The sequence below is a fragment of the Pyrus communis genome, chromosome 11 (assembly GCF_041283825.1).
Source record: "Pyrus communis isolate YQ-2024b chromosome 11, ASM4128382v1, whole genome shotgun sequence".
NCBI lineage: Eukaryota > Viridiplantae > Streptophyta > Magnoliopsida > Rosales > Rosaceae > Pyrus > Pyrus communis.
Window position 1 is genome coordinate 3,622,174 of NC_142575.1, and position 16,375 is coordinate 3,638,548.

At 36.0% G+C, this 16,375-nt stretch overlaps 1 long non-coding RNA gene and 1 pseudogene across 2 annotated transcripts; both read left to right on the forward strand.

The window, feature by feature from the left end:
• Positions 1 to 9,547: 9,547 nt before the first annotated feature.
• On the forward strand, positions 9,548 to 12,168 carry LOC148692691 (uncharacterized). The gene is made up of 2 exons (XR_015953011.1): positions 9,548 to 9,859; positions 10,432 to 12,168. It is a non-coding gene; the product is annotated as an uncharacterized LOC148692691 (long non-coding RNA).
• Positions 12,169 to 12,638: 470 nt separating this feature from the next.
• On the forward strand, positions 12,639 to 16,311 carry LOC137743196 (cation/H(+) antiporter 24-like; annotated as a pseudogene). The gene is made up of 3 exons (XR_015953010.1): positions 12,639 to 13,109; positions 13,424 to 14,427; positions 14,981 to 16,311. The product of XR_015953010.1 is annotated as a cation/H(+) antiporter 24-like (transcript).
• The last annotated feature ends 64 nt before the right edge of the window (positions 16,312 to 16,375 follow it).

Consider the following 16,375-nt stretch of genomic DNA (forward strand, 5'->3'; position numbering starts at 1 on the left):
ATCTGCACCATGAACGATAGGTCGTCCAATCTTGAATCTAAAGTTGACGATGCTTCCATGTAATGACCAAGATGAACTCATTCATATAAACATTGACATGTCAACGGATGTGATAAGTGTGTCGTGCCATTTGCCAAAAAGTGAAGTTTGACAAGTATAACTTGGATGCGTAACTATTTTGTCTTTAATTTATTTTGCATATTAAGGAGAAATACATGGATGACAGATATAAAATAAATGTATAAAGAAAATACACACAAAAAAAAAAAAAAAACTATAGTATAACTTGGATGCGTAACTATTTTGTCTTTAATTTATTTTGCATATTAAGGAGAAATACATGGATGACAGATATAAAATAAATGTATAAAGAAAATACACAAAAAAAAAAAAAAAAACTATGTTAAATTGATTTTACTTACAAATATTTTTTTAGGATTTTTAATGGTCCTTGAAATTGATTCTCACCATCAAGATGGTCCCTGAAATTGAAAATCAATCAATGTAGTTCCTGAAAATAGGTGTCACAAATCAATGTGGTCATTCTATCATTATTTTGTTAAATTTTTTTGTTAAGTACTGATGTGCATAAATAAGCCTCATAAGTCTTTTTTTTTCTTCTCACAAATGGTCCTTGAAATTATCCACGACATCAAAATGGTCCCTAAAATTGAAAATTGATCAATGTAGTCCCACAGGTAAGTATCTCAAATCAATGTAGTCATTCCGTCACAATTCTGTCAAAAATTCTGTTATGTGCTGATGACACATAAATAGGTCAGACGAGTCTAATTCAATTAAAAAAAAAATTACAAACAAGGTTAAATAATTTAATGATTAATAAAAAATTTGTCAACCCAAAAGCCCAGTCCTACAATCACCTTCGATCCCAGTCCACATTTTTCTACCTCATTCGTTCTTAATTCTCTATAAAAAAATTTCAATACACCCATCTTTACACACTTCAACACCCTTCACCGAATTGAACTTGGATTGAGATCACCTTTGGTGACGGCTTGGCTCATTGGCAACAACTACTGGGACACCACTGTTAACATTTAGGCGCTCAACATCCTCACAACTTTAATCTTTTGAGAGCTTGTTCGGCTCTTCCCTAGTGGTATGGTGATGCAAAAAACGATGAGGTCTGCCTTAAATAATGAGGTTATAACCTAGGTGCGTCCATTGTTGGTTGAAAACTATTTCCACACCCCCTCTTAGGCCTTGGTTAAGCCTCGTACCTTTGAGAATTCATGGAAATGATCTCCCTTCGAAGTAGGTCCTACGATAAGAAGAAAAAAAAATTCATTGTAGCAAAAATGTATTTAGACAATTTTTTTAATTAATTATTAAACCCACATAAGCATATAACAATTTTTTTTACAAAATTGTGGCAGAATGACCATATTGATTTGTGACACATATTTTCAAGGACTACATTGGTTGATTTTCAATTTCAGAGACCATTTGTGATAAAAATTCGTAAACCTTGTGGAACCCATTTATATGCCACATCAGCACTTAACGGAATTTTTAACAGAATTGTGACAGAAGGACCACATTGATTTTCGATACCTATTTTGAGGGACTACATTGATTGATTTTTAATTTCTTGGACCATTTGAGATAAAAACCTTTTTTTTTATTCTTTTTTTCTTATTTCTTCCCCTCTGTCATTGTCCTTTATTTCTCATTTTTTGCATATACTTTTATTTTATTTTTTATTTTTTATTTTTATATCAAGCACACGAATGAAACTAAAAACTTAAAAAGTAACGATTATCAAACGAGGGTTAAAATACTCAAATTATGCACTCCAAGCCTTGCCTAAAGTTTTGAATTACTGTGTATGAATTACAGAACAGTATTCTAAATTTCTAGTACTTGAAAAGTAAAGATATTACAATCAAAATTAATTAAGTGGAAATTGCCTAACTCTCATACTTGACTTTACAAAGGAAACCATGAAACACATAATACTTAAGGAAAACTAAACCTAGATTGGATACTAAGACCAAATACTTAAAGGAAAACTAAACCACCAAAGTACAAAAATACACCAAGTAGAGGCATGATATACTACATTGGAAGTTGGATGATGCGGAGAGGCTTGCTTATTTCCATGAGTGTAAACGTCAAAAGCAATTGAAGTGCTTTCAAAAGATTGAAAGAGTTTTTATAGAAAATGTTTTTGAATTTCACAAACACTTGAAGTGCTTTCTACCAGAACCACCAATTATGTATGCTTCTTGCAAGAAACACATCAAATAGTTTTCCCGAATTAACTTGGATTTTTATTAATGATTGATTTCAAAAATATTTTTTCTAAAAACGCTTTCCGTCATTTAAATGCACTTCCCAAACTAGCCCTCAAATTAGCTAACGCATTTGTTTTCAATAGGAGCTTTTTAAATTGATGCTACTGAAGTTGTGACTTAATTGCTGCATTTATCGTACGTACAACATTATTTTTTGTATATAAGATATATAAGAGAACAAAGAATCAAACACCAAATCTCAAATGTCAGCGTACGTAAATGCTCTTAATAAACTTGAACTATAAACTCTTTGCAACATTCGTATACCAGTCTAATTTATAATTAGAACACAATTTCTATTATTGATAATTATGATATACATAATTGTTGTGTGTGATGACATAACATTTATGGATGCAGTGTAGATAGGTACATTAAAAAATATGAGTCCAACAACCGGATGTCCGGTCAAGTGCAACGTCCATGCATTGTGGATCTTGTTGGCGTAGGGGAGTCGATTACTAAACATCGCACATTTTATTGCCTCTACACACATCACGTGCAGGTGAATCTTATTTACTGTTTCTTGGGCTTGATCATTTGATTTTTTTTTTTTTCACCAAAAAACTTTCCTTAAAGGGCTAAATCAAGAGTTCAATTTATGTGAAGAATAATTTTTGGCTACTTAAAAATGAGTAAAAATTCTCACTCAAAAAAATTTTACAGCTAATTTACAAAACTTCATATTTATAATCAGAATTAGTTATATTAGTGATTTATAATGATTATCTTTGCATAAAAATAATCAAAACTTAAATTATTTAGTCAATTAACTGTAACAAATAAATAGTCGTAATATTACAATCCATTGCCTAAATAAATCGGGTATCTATTTTCTACAATGATTGATTAAACGACTATAATTTTAATTAATTTTTTTACAAAAATAATTTTTATAGGATAATTTATAATTTATAATAGTAATTAATTTGAATTGAAATTCTTACTGTATCATTCTACCAATAAAAACGGAAAGAAATCGATCATGGGTTTTAATACATTTTCGATCCGCATGCTTGAGTGGGGTCACTAGAGGTCGCTGGTCAGTCAGACTGGCACAATTCATTGAGGAGGAAGAAGAAGAAGAACCAGGAAAGCTTTTTTTTATAAGTCTTTTCAAGAAAAGGTATAAAGAAAAAGCCATAATGACCAAATTACCCAGATTTTTGTTTTTCCCAATGGAGAAGTTTCAGGTATAATTGAATGGCAATTGATTATGCAGGTCGGAGGGTACTAGGGCCAACCATGTCCTTTAAGGCAGAAGAGAGCCCAGACTGTTGAAAAGTAAAAGAAATTCACTTTTGAGAAAGAAGCCAAAAAAGGCTTGGGTTCGCGAGCCAAGACTAGGGTTTAGATAGCTTGGGGGGCCTGATTCTGTAACTGTTAAAACTGAGCAAATTAACCTGCAACAGGTTCTGAAAAAGAAGAAAAAAAAGGAGAGAGGACGAGAGTAGAGCAACAAATTCTATATCAAAGTAACCTGTTATTGTGTCGTTTGTTGTTATGTAAGTCTTTCTTTATTAAGAGATGATGTATTGAGTTTCTATAGTCCTTATTGAGTCTTTTATTTAGTCTACGAAAATAAGTTACGTGACATAAGTATATCATTAATAACGTTTCATACCAATAAAATTTATACATACCATTATTTCATCACGAGTGGTCACCTTAACAAATCCAATAAGTTCTCCTACACTATACTAACCCAATGGGGTGTGTGGAGTGGTAGGTATAGTGGTGGTGGCCTTCTGGGTGCAAGTGCCTAGACGTCCCACAGAGGCAGAGAATAAACCGGCCCCATTGCTGAATGCACAGCTCTCGTCTTCATAAATCCAATGTTTAGTAAATACTTGAAACTAGTACAAATTTACGAATCCAAATTCTCTTCGGATTTTCTTTGTGGGAATTTTGAAAATTCGTGAATTATATTCGTTCATCGTATATCCTGCGATTAAAAATTATTTTAAATATTTTTATTTAAAATTAAATACAAACAATACCTGATAAAAACTGATCGCACAATGTACGATAAGCGGACACAATTTACGGATTCTCAACATCTTCACTAAAAGAATTTGGAGAGGATCCTGTTGGCAAATTTACCACAAGACTTGTCACGTGGAAGTTTCCCTCTTCGTTTTTCCTAACCTAAATAGTGTTCTTCCTCATGAGATGGAATGAAAATCTTAGAATAATTGATTCATTTTATGGAGGAATCTAATTTCCCCAACTCTTCAAGAATATCAAAGATAAATGTCTACTAAAACAAGTTAATGGGTAGACATAATGTTGACTGTTGAGGGGGACGAATGCCTAAATTAACATCATTAAGCGAAGGCAATCGGTCGACTCATAACATTTATTTATACATATCTAATGCTCACTCTTTATTGATTAAATACTATTATACTAGTAACAATATAACATTAGTTAACCAGTAAAAGAAACACTATATAATTGTAAATTTCTAACATGGTAGTGTTACAATATGAATATATTGTGACATCACACTAAAAATCACATTATTTTTTTTTTCCAGAGAAATGCCTCGTGTCACATCCTGGCCCGGGGTGGATCACGTCCCGGGCCCGCTCCACCACCGTAGCACGATATTGTCCGCTTTGGGCTTACCATTCCCTCACGGTTTTGTTTTTGGGAACTCATTATTGATTAAATACTATTATACTAGTAACAATATAACATTAGTTAACTAGTAAAAGAAACACTATATAATTGTAAATTTCTAACATGGTAGTGTTACAATATGAATATATTGTGACATCACACTAAAAATCACATTATTTTTTTTTTTCCAGAGAAATGCCTCGTGTCACATCCTGGCCCGGGGTGGATCACTTCCCGGGCCCGCTCCACCACCGTAGCACGATATTGTCCGCTTTGGGCTTACCATTCCCTCACGGTTTTGTTTTTGGGAACTCATGAGCAACTTCCCAGTGGGTCACCCATCATGGGATTGCTCTAGCCCCCTTTCTCGCTTAACTTCGGAGTTCCTACGGAACCCGAAACCAGTGAGCTCCCAAAAGGCCTCGTGCTAGGTAGGGATGTGAATATACATTTAAGGATCACTCCCCTGGGCGATGTGGAATGTCACAATCTACCCCCTTTAGGGGCCCGACGTCCTCGTCGGCACACACGCGGCTAGGGTTAGGCTCTGATACCAATTTGTCACATCCCGGCCCGGGACGGACCACATCCCGGGCCCGCTCCACCACCGTAGCACGATATTGTCCGCTTTGGGCTTACCATTCCCTCACGGTTTTGTTTTTGGGAACTCACGAGCAACTTCCCAGTGGGTCACCCATCATGGGATTGCTCTAGCCCCCTTCTCGCTTAACTTCGGAGTTCCTACGGAACCCGAAGCCAGTGAGCTCCCAAAAGGCCTCGTGCTAGGTAAAGATGGGAATATACATATAAGGATCACTCCCCTGGGCGATGTGGGATGTCACAATCCACCCCCCTTAGGGCCCCGACGTCCTCGTCGGCACACACGCGACCAGGGTTAGGCTCTGATACCAAATTGTCACATCCCGGCCCAAGGCGGATCACTTCCCGGGCCCGCTCCACCACCGTAGCACGATATTGTCCGCTTTGGGCTTACCATTCCCTCACGGTTTTGTTTTTAGGAACTCACGAGCAACTTCTCAGTGGGTCACCCATCATGGGATTGCTCTAGCCCCCTTCTCGCTTAACTTCGGAGTTCCTACGGAACCCGAAGCCAGTGAGCTCCCAAAAGGCCTCGTGCTAGGTAGAGATGGTAATATACATTTAAGGATCACTCCCCTGGGCGATGTGGGATGTTACAATCCACCCCCCTTAGGGGCCCGACGTCCTCGTTGGCACACCACGGCAATGGTTAAGCTCTGATACCAATTTGTCACATCCTGGCCCGGGGTGGATCACTTCCCGGGCCCGCTCCACCACCGTAGCACGATATTGTCCGCTTTGGGCTTACCATTCCCTCACGGTTTTGTTTTTGGGAACTCACGAGCAACTTCCCAGTGGGTCACCCATCATGGGATTGCTCTAGCCCCCTTTCTCGCTTAACTTCGGAGTTCCTACGGAACCCGAAGCCAGTGAGCTCCCAAAAGGCCTCGTGCTAGGTAGGGATGTGAATATACATTTAAGGATCACTCCCCTGGGCGATGTGGAATGTCACACCTCGCCTCTCAAGAATGCTGAGGAATTTCACTTCAAAATCTTTCGTGGCCGATCCACATAATTTAGTAGTTATGATCGAAATCGTTTATATTATAATCACCAATAAAGATAATCTTTGCAAAAAAAAAAAATCAATTTAAACTAAAGTTGTTTAATCAATCAGCTGTAGTAAATAGATAGACGATTCATAATACTTTTATCAATTATGATTATGTGTTTTTATACAATTTGACGATGAAGCACTATCATTCATTTACTTAATTATTTATTACAAATAATTTTTACATAATGGTTTATAATATTAACGATTCATATCATTAACATTAAAATTTGTGAATTGACTACTAAGTGTGTTGAGGAATCGTTAACAAGTCTAGCATTTCTCAAATTTTTATCCAAACTTAATCACCTAATGATGAAATCCCTTTTGTGATCATCTCCCTGATTCTGTGGTGCTGTTGGCCAGGCAGCTGCCACGCACATACAAAATTACGCATACAAATCCCTCCACAAAGGGTTCCTCAGTTCCCCTTCCAATCCCTTAGCTCTTTTAAAAAGTTGGGAGAGTACTATTTCAGAAGTTTTATATGCTATATTCCACATATATACCTTTCAAGGGGACATCCTCCACCACATATAGTAATTTTTTTTCTCTTCCTAGTACTAGAAAACTTTATGTTATATTTTGCCTCTATGAGAAATAAGAAACGACGAAAAGGAGTAAAGCAGAACCTTAGAGCATATTCAAATCAAATCCAAAGCATCAAATTTAAATTTGATGACAAATTGTCAATATTTTCCTCTACCCGATATGCCAAAACTTATTGCTTCATTTATGTTTTTTTTTAAACAAAAATAATAAAAGTTGGATTGTTGTTGGTTAAAAAATAATAAAATAATACATAAATGTGCTAGTATTTAAGGTAAGACAAGTAGAATTCCTTTGGAAATAAAAAAAACTAAATTTGAAGGCAGGGTCAACTTTGACACTTCTTTGTCCATGTCAACTTAGCCTTTTTTTTCATGTCAGCTTGACATCTCAATTGAAATAAATAATCGTCATTATTACTGTTATATGTCTATGTTGCATTTTTAATATCTCCTTTTGATGATAATCAGAGTGAAAAAAGTCCCTTCAGATAATCATATCGATGATCGCAATTAAAAAGCAGAAGAAAAAAAAATGTCAAAAGTGTTGAAGCACTTAAACTTGAGGTAATTGCTGAATTTTGAAAACTGGTCTTTTTAGTCATTCAATTCGGTAGCTCTTAGTGGGATACTGCAATACAAGAGAGAATGCTTTTATGTTGCTGATGAATATTTTGTTTGGAAGTGTTTTTAAAATGATTAGAATCGTTTTTGGTGAAATTATTTTTGAGTTTTATAAGCATTTAAAGTGTTTCCTGGAAGAAACACGAGTTACGTGTTTCTTACAGAAAACATTTTAAGTACTTTTTTATGATTTAATTGTATTTTTATTAAGTATTAGTTCCACAAACACTTTTATTAAAAGTGTTTTCATTCAATTTAAAAACACGCAAACGCGTTTCGACACTAGAGCTAATTGGGATTATGAACTCGTGATGATTACGACTAATCGGGGGTTCCAAAAGTATAAATTTTCTCGCAAGTGACGTTGGCATGGTGAAGTGCAGTCGTTTGACCAATTGATACAGTGGTTGACCCACTCACAAGATAAATTGATGCTTAAGCTATCAACTAATCAATCAATGACTCAATAATTTCATTTTTCCTTTTTTTTGATACAAGAAATATGGGACGGTGAAAATTAAATCTGAGACCTTCACATAAAGATCCTTTTAATCATTAGTGCTACAAGTTTGTTGCTAATTTTATTTTCTTATTTAGAGCTAAACCTTGTAATTAATAATTCATTCTTCTCAAACTAAACAAAATAATAACTTAACTAGGAACTAGACTTTGAGTTATAATTTAGGACTAAGTATGTTGAGTTATAATTTCAGACTAAGTACTCTAAAATATATACTTAGAAGAATCCTGACAATCGAAGCGTAGAAGAATCCTGACAATCGAAGCCTTGGGGGAGGTAAGAAATTGATTTTAGGACTTGAGAAGTGCATGTAATATGATGTTATCTTTAATTTGTAAAAACTTGATTTAAAAGAATAAAACTATTTGTAACTTTTCAACTAATTATCTGTACATCATCTCACTAATAGTAATGAGACGTATCCACATGAGAGATGCAACTCAATCGGCTACGTTATTTTCAAATTGTGTACTCGTTTATATTAGAGACAATATTTAATGGTCAGCTGAGATCGTATCGGTTTTGAGATTTTAGGGGTCATGTGCAAAAGATAATAAATGGGCCATTGCATAAAAACTCCTGCAACAAAGGTAATTGATATGTCTGTAGTTGTATTAATAAGGGATCTAAATGAAGTATTATTACTTGTGAGTTATAGTTGAAATGAACAAAATTTTTGAAAGAAATAAATAAAAACACAATTTATAACAAAGCCGGCAAAACCAAGCTAAAAACATAAAAGTGATATACCTCTTATGCATATGAAGACCATATTTCTCTTATTCACACGTGAAATCTACTAGATTTCCCAAAGATAGATTTCATCTTTAGGAGTCTTTTAGGATTTGGGATCATGTGCAAGGGCACCTACTGCACATGCCCAAAACCGCCACCGTCACCAAAAGAGAATTGAAGTTTATTTGGGGAAAAGTTGCTAAACAAAGGCTAATTCGTATGTATTGTACCAGAACCGTATAACATCCCAGCATTGAGGATGCGTATCGTAGTCGGCAGCATATAAAGGAACAGCGAATAAAGCACTATCATCTTCAAACCAACAAAATTATAAACAAAATACAAATCATAATTATATAGTAAAATAAATTAACCGTCCTTCCATACGAACTCACTCATTTTACTCCGTCTAAACTCTTTCATGTGTTCACCAAAAAAAAAAAGTCTTTCATGTTACAATCTCTAGCTCCTCTTATAAATACACCCCTTTTCCTCACTTTTCTAACCCACCCACCAACTGATGAGCTCTCCCTCTCCATCTCTTATTCAGATGTTGAAGGGCTTTGGCCTTTTCACTTCACTATAGCCTTGCTTATTTAGGTTTCTTGAAATGTGCAGAGGCTTTTTGATAGTAGAATTATTAAAGTAAGGGAGAATCTGTAAAGCTCAGGAGGGATAGCGCCATATGAACAAAGGGTCTAGTTACTAGGTAGGCGTTTCTTTGTTCATCATGCGCTATCCATCCTGAGTTTCATGGCTTCTTCATACTAATCTCTCTCTCTCTCTCTCTCTCTCTCTCTCACTCTCATGGCTGCTTCTGACATACCTCTGCAGAGTGCGTATATCTTTCCCTTAATTTTGGTGTTTATTAATCATACAACAATAGCTTAAATTTAATTTGTATGGTCCTTCTCAGTTAAATCTAGCTAGGATCTTCAGCTAGCTAGCTGTTCTCAAGCTCTTTTCCATTGAAGGTTTACACTAGCTAGCTTTCATCCTTTGATCTTAAACATTAAGGGATTTTGGGATTTTACCCATCTGAGAAAGAACTATATATATTACTACTTATAGTAATATATATATGAATGCATCTTTTTAAAGGGTAAAACCCAGAGATTTGTTTCCTGATTAAGCATATTCATAGTTACCATGATTTGTTGTTTCTTTTCTCCATCTTCCCGCTCTCACTTTCTTTCTTATATTGACAATTATTTCACTTTCTTCTGTTATTGCTCCAGAATATTCTTTTAGATATTATTTTCTACAGTCGATGCTAGATTTCAGTAATTACTTCTTGAACTGTCTTAACTTTCAATATTTCTTTGAAATCTGGGGATTAATTTGTCTAACTTGGATGTTCTCAAATTCCACCTAATTTTTGTCTCATGATCTATGTTTCTCTAGCAGATTCGATCCAAACCTTAGTCTTCTCTAGAATAATGATAACGTTTTTGAGATATGGAACCAGTAACTGGTGAGTTGTGATGACTGCAAGAAGCCTCGACGCCTCGTGAGTTGTGATGAGAACTAGGGTTTCATGGTTTGACTGAGTCTTTTGGCAGGGCAGCTTTTTCAATAGTGGAGAGGTTAGTATGAATAGTAACGGTCAATGTTGACTACTTCCCTTTAGCGTCTGGAATTTTTTTTTTTTTTGTGTACACTCGTGTTATTCATTTAAATTCTTTAAAAAATTAAAAAGTGAAACATATTAATTTTATTGTTTATTTATATTTCAAAAAAACATTTCACACCATGTGACAAGTGTTTCAGATAAACACAAATTTTCTCCAAAGTCACAATCTCGTCCCTTAACCTAATAAAAGAGATAAAATTAGCAATTCGTTGGTGTTGCTATTGCTATTGCAAACGAGATGATGATGGTGAACTTGACTTCTTTCATACGTAATTCATATTTATTTGATATATATGTTCTCTGTGTATCTCCTGTTCTATGTGCAATATGAATCATCTGGTTGGCCATTAATAGCCACGTGTACGGCCGGGATGGATTGCATTTCGGGTGCTGAGAAACTTGATATAACTTTAGGGTACAAAGTATGTCCTGCTATTTGGGGACAAAGGAACCAATTTACCAGCAATATTTTGATATCCAATTGTTCTTGCTTAAACAAATGATGACGACGAGAGATCTTCATCTTCGGAGAAGATAATATGTGATCGAGGAATGTGCTTCAACAGGACCCCCACCACCAGCTTTGTGCCACAGCCTGGCCTGTTTACCTTTTCCCCTCTCGCCCTTGCAAGATTTAGATGGTTAAAATATCCAAGATGTACCTTTGGCTTTACATGGTTAATTGGTGAAACCCTCAAACTATCTAGGGCTTAGTTTATTCAATCGGCCTAAATATATCTGTATCAAGAAAATATAATCCTTGAAATATACGAGAATTCGAACTCGAATGGTAACATATCAAAAAGAAAAACATTATATACCCTTGAGATATGAGGAAGAAGAGAATGAGAGGATGACGCACTCCAACCAGAAAAATAAAAATCTCCACAGCAGCAGCATCAACTAGAAGGGCGATAGTACAGTATTTGCTTTTATAACTTTTATCAAAGGTTAGATCCAAAATTAGTTATGATCACCAATAAGTCGCCGTTCAAAAATTAGAGTATATATCTCCTTGCTGCTCAGTAATTCCATGATCAACAGCAATATTAGCTTCTTGAATGGACAGTGAAGAAATACTTCTTGAGGTTTAAGGTACTGGTCCAATTTTGAGAGCAGAGCACTGGAACATATATTAATGGTAATTCGATTGATGGGCTGAAGTTTCAAGATCATGAGGTTCTGAATATTTTTCTTTAATTTGTACCCTGACAATGCGCTCATACACCTACCATGTATTAATAATTCCTCTTCGGTTTTTGAGTCTTCACATGCAGGATTCAGCGTAGTAACATAAAAGATAAAACAGTGCAATGTATGTATTAATTCTCTGAGACAAAGTTAGCTGGGGAAACTTAATAACTTATAGGTTGTGTGGGATTGCAGCCATACAGGTTCTAGCTTTTTATGGGTTGGGCCTTGAATTAGCTTAAAATATGTGGTCCATTGCAGAAGTATGTGGTTGATTGCATCAATGGTCAAGAAATTCGAATAAATTTCACTATACTCGAGTTTGAACTCTTTTTTCATTTTAATTTTACTGCATCCGGACTCAAACTCTCTCTGTTCACTCAGTGTAGTTTTGGTTAAATTAGCAATTGAAATAAATAAATAAATAATTGAAATCCAAAAAGAATTCTATTCTCACGCGTCCCGTAAGTTTTTTGTTCTTAGATCCAATAATATTGGGATTGGCTTCTCTCCTAGCTAATGTTAGCTAAAAAGCTTATAATCTTGTCATTAATGAAGATCCTATGTCCATGACTTAATGTTAGTTTTTTCTTTAGTATTTAAAAAAAAAACTAGGTTTCTTTTAAATTAACTTAATTAGCTCTCACGATTTTTTAATGCTAGAAAAATCATAAAAATGATTTTGTCACTGAAACATTTTTACATCAATTTTTAAATAAAATAGTACAGGTAACATTTGAACCAGTAAAGAAATATAGGGGTGATTTCGACAAAAAAAAAAAAAGAAAAAGAAAAAGAGATACCAGGGGCGATACAAAATATTTGGGTGATGGGTAAGAAATATCAACAATATCCTCACAAACTATTTGTTTTTGTTGATCCCTTATAAACGCCCCCTTCTCTCTCTCTCTCTCAACATTTGCATGGTTAGGGTTTCCAGTTACTTCATTGCATGGTTAGGAAATTCCCACTTTACCATGCCCCAACCCCTTGGGATGGAAGTTCGAACAGATTTCAGGCGTCCGTGAAAGCTCAGGCCGGCAATGTGACCATAGATCTCAACAATGTCTACCCTTCAACTATAATTTCATGTGGAAAGGCCCGAGAGGCAGGCTCCCTCAGCTTACTTTACGGTGAAAATCCGTTGAAAAGTTCATTCACACTTCTGTTGTTAGAGTTCGCATTGATTATCGTCCTCACACGTATAATCCGTGTTCTTCTAAAGCCTCTCAAACAACCCAGAATTGTCTCAGAAGTCATTGTACGTTCCTCTTCTTCCTAAAAGATCTTGCATATTAATTTGTTCACACACACACACACACACACACACACATACACACACACACATATATATATATATATTATATTATATTATATATATGCATATAGAAAACGTTCATGCACGCACTCTCTAAGCAATCGATTTTTGGTTCCAATGCCCAGCGTCGTTACATATATGTGTGTGTATATATAATATATATGTATATTTTTCATTATAAGGTTCATATATTCTTGACTAGGTTGTACGATATTCATCATTTTGGTATTCCAATTGACTTGATTAACTTTGTTTAGGGAGGTATATTCATTGGACCGTCAATTTTAGGCTGCAGCGAGAAATTTACCTCAGTTATATTCCCAAAAAACTCACAATTCATTGTGAAAAATATTGGATTAATTGATTCAGTTATTATTTTTTCTTATCAGGAGTGAAAATGGACGTTTCCCTAGTGAAAAAAGCAAATAAGAAACAATTGTGCATAGCATTTGCGGGAATGCTCATCCCTTTCATACTTATTTCAATTGTTGCATTCAGTTTGCGCAAGTCCATGGACAAAGAACTAGCTAGGATTTCTTCACTTGGATTCATTTGCTCCGGCTTGGCCCTACCGTTGTTTCCGGTCATCCACTCCATCCTCAAAGAGCTCAACCTTCTGAGCTCGGAAATTGGACGGCTGGCATTGTCGATATCGGTGATCAGCGATGCGATTGGAGTGTATAATAATTTTATTTGAGGCAGCTAAGCAAGGTGAGGGCAACCATCTGGCTGTGATATGGTACTTGATTTCTTTGGTTGTTTTTCTGGCCTTCATTGTATTTGTGATTTGGAGTTTGTTGAGAGTTGCTGGGACCACCCCAGAGGGGCAGCCAGGGGACCAAACCTACGTGTTGGCGATTTCGTTGGGGGTTTTAGTGATGGGATGTTTGGCTGACATCTCCGGGATGGCGATCGCAAACGGTGCGTTCTGGTTGGGTTTGGCGATCCCGGATGGCCCTCCGCTTGGATCAACAATTGTGGAGAGGAGTGAATTGGTTATAGTGGATGTTTTGATGCCATTTGCTTTCGCAATGGCTGGCCTTTATGTGGATGTGAATTCCATGAGCTATGTTGGTTGGTCAAGCTTGAGTCCCTTGTTTACCATCACTGCGACTGCCTATATGCAGCTAAGTTGCTTGGAACACTAATCACTTCTGCCTTCTTTGAGTTGCCACTCAGAGATGGTGTGACGCTCAGCTTCATGATGATCCTAAAAGGTCAAGTGGAGATAGCGGTTTTTCTCCATTGGATGGACAAAAAGGTAAACGTACGTCATTGGAATGTATATGAAAGAAATGTTAAATGGACTTATAAAAAGCATAAAGATCATGTGAAATGGCAGTCTTATAAAAAGCATAAAGACCATGGGAAATGGCAGTTAATTTGTCCTTGTTGCATCACATGACATTGTTAGTCAACACATCAACAGCTATATGAGATGGCAAAAAGATGTGACTGAAAACTTCCACTGCTTGCATAAAAAGGTTCTTAGATTTGTTGCCAAGACATTTAATTTACACCTAATGAGTATACTCCATGACAACTATTACTGTTAATAAGAAACACAAAAGAATCAAACTAGAGAAAACAACTTCTTATATATCAGTTTTGTGTTTTTCAACTATGATCGAGTTTAGATGAGCTTAATTGTGAAGAGCCCTCAGACCCAATTGTGCTTATATCCAAACTACGTTACTTTTGAATTTAGGGTTTAGCATTTTTTCCTTTCCTAGAAAATCATAAATGAAACATATTTCTAATCATCCGAACTCACTTGCTAGCTTTTTTGTGTGTGTACAACCATACATGCACAGATAATGGCGATTCCAGGGTTTACAATGATGGTGATACCGTCACTACAATGACTGCAATATCCACGCCCTTGATCAGCATCCTCTATGACCCAACAAGGCCATACATGATCCATAAAAGGAGAATCATCCAGCACACTCCTCCAGCGGACGCAGAACTTTGCTTAGTCCTATGTATCATCGAACTTGTTGGCAGGGCTTCTCCTGTGCTTATAGACCATGAAAAGCAGGAAGAGCATAATTCAAAATATGCAGTTTGTCACACAATCCACAATGTCTTAAAACAATACCAAGAAACCAAAGGTGAGTGTGTTAGTCTCCATCCCTTCACAGCTATAGTACCATACAGATCTATTACCAAGACATTTGTGACCTAGCTCTTGTGAAAAAGGCAACACTGGTAATTTTGCCTTTTTACAAGGAGTTTTCGGATACCCTTGGAGGAAAATTAACAGAAATTGTGAGGAATGTGGTTAGATCTGTCAATTCAAATGTGTTAGCCCATGCACCTTGCTCAATTGGAGTTCTGGTTGACAAGGGTCATGTTATACATAACCAACTGGCAATAAGGAACACTGAGCTACATTTTGTCTTGCTATTTTTGGGCGAAGCAGATTCTAGGGAGGCATTGTGTTATGCAGATAGGATGGCCGGAAAATTCAACGTGTTGCTGACTGTGATTCGGTTTCTTTCGCACAATTCTGTTGGTGATGATGAGATGGAGAAGAAGTTGGATGACGGGGTTGTGACATGGTTTTGGGTGAAGAATGAGAGGAATGAGAGGGTGGTTTATAGAGAGGTGGTGGTGAGGAATGGGGATGAGACAATCTCAGCCATTCAATCAATGAATGATGATAATGAAAATAATTATGACCTTTGGATTGTGGGGAGAAAACGAGGGATCAACCCTGTGCTGATATCTGGGCTATCATTTTGGAGTGAGAATGATGAGTTGGGAATAATTGGGGACTATATTTCCTCTCTTGATTTTTGTTGTACTGCTTCTGTGTTAGTGGTACAACAGCAGATTTTGAGGGGGCAAGGGTCAGATAGTACAAGTGGAAGGTTTGCATGTAGCCCTAGCCCTACTCAGAAGATGAAGGATTTGTTAACTTCGTGGTGTTGCTAACTAGGGTTTGATATTTCATGAACTAGATGAGTATGTATTGCTAGCTAGGTTAAGGCTTCGAAAAATGGCATTTGAAAGAGAATTAGGGAATTGAAACCAGCTGAGGTAGAATTAATAGAGTTTAGGTGAGTGAATAAAATGAGTACTCATTTGAATATATACTTAGTGATGTATTATATGTTGTTACATGTAGAGATGCTTCATATCATGCACTCATTTTATTGAAAAAACAATAATAATAAAAAATAAGTCGCCGTTAAAAAATTAAA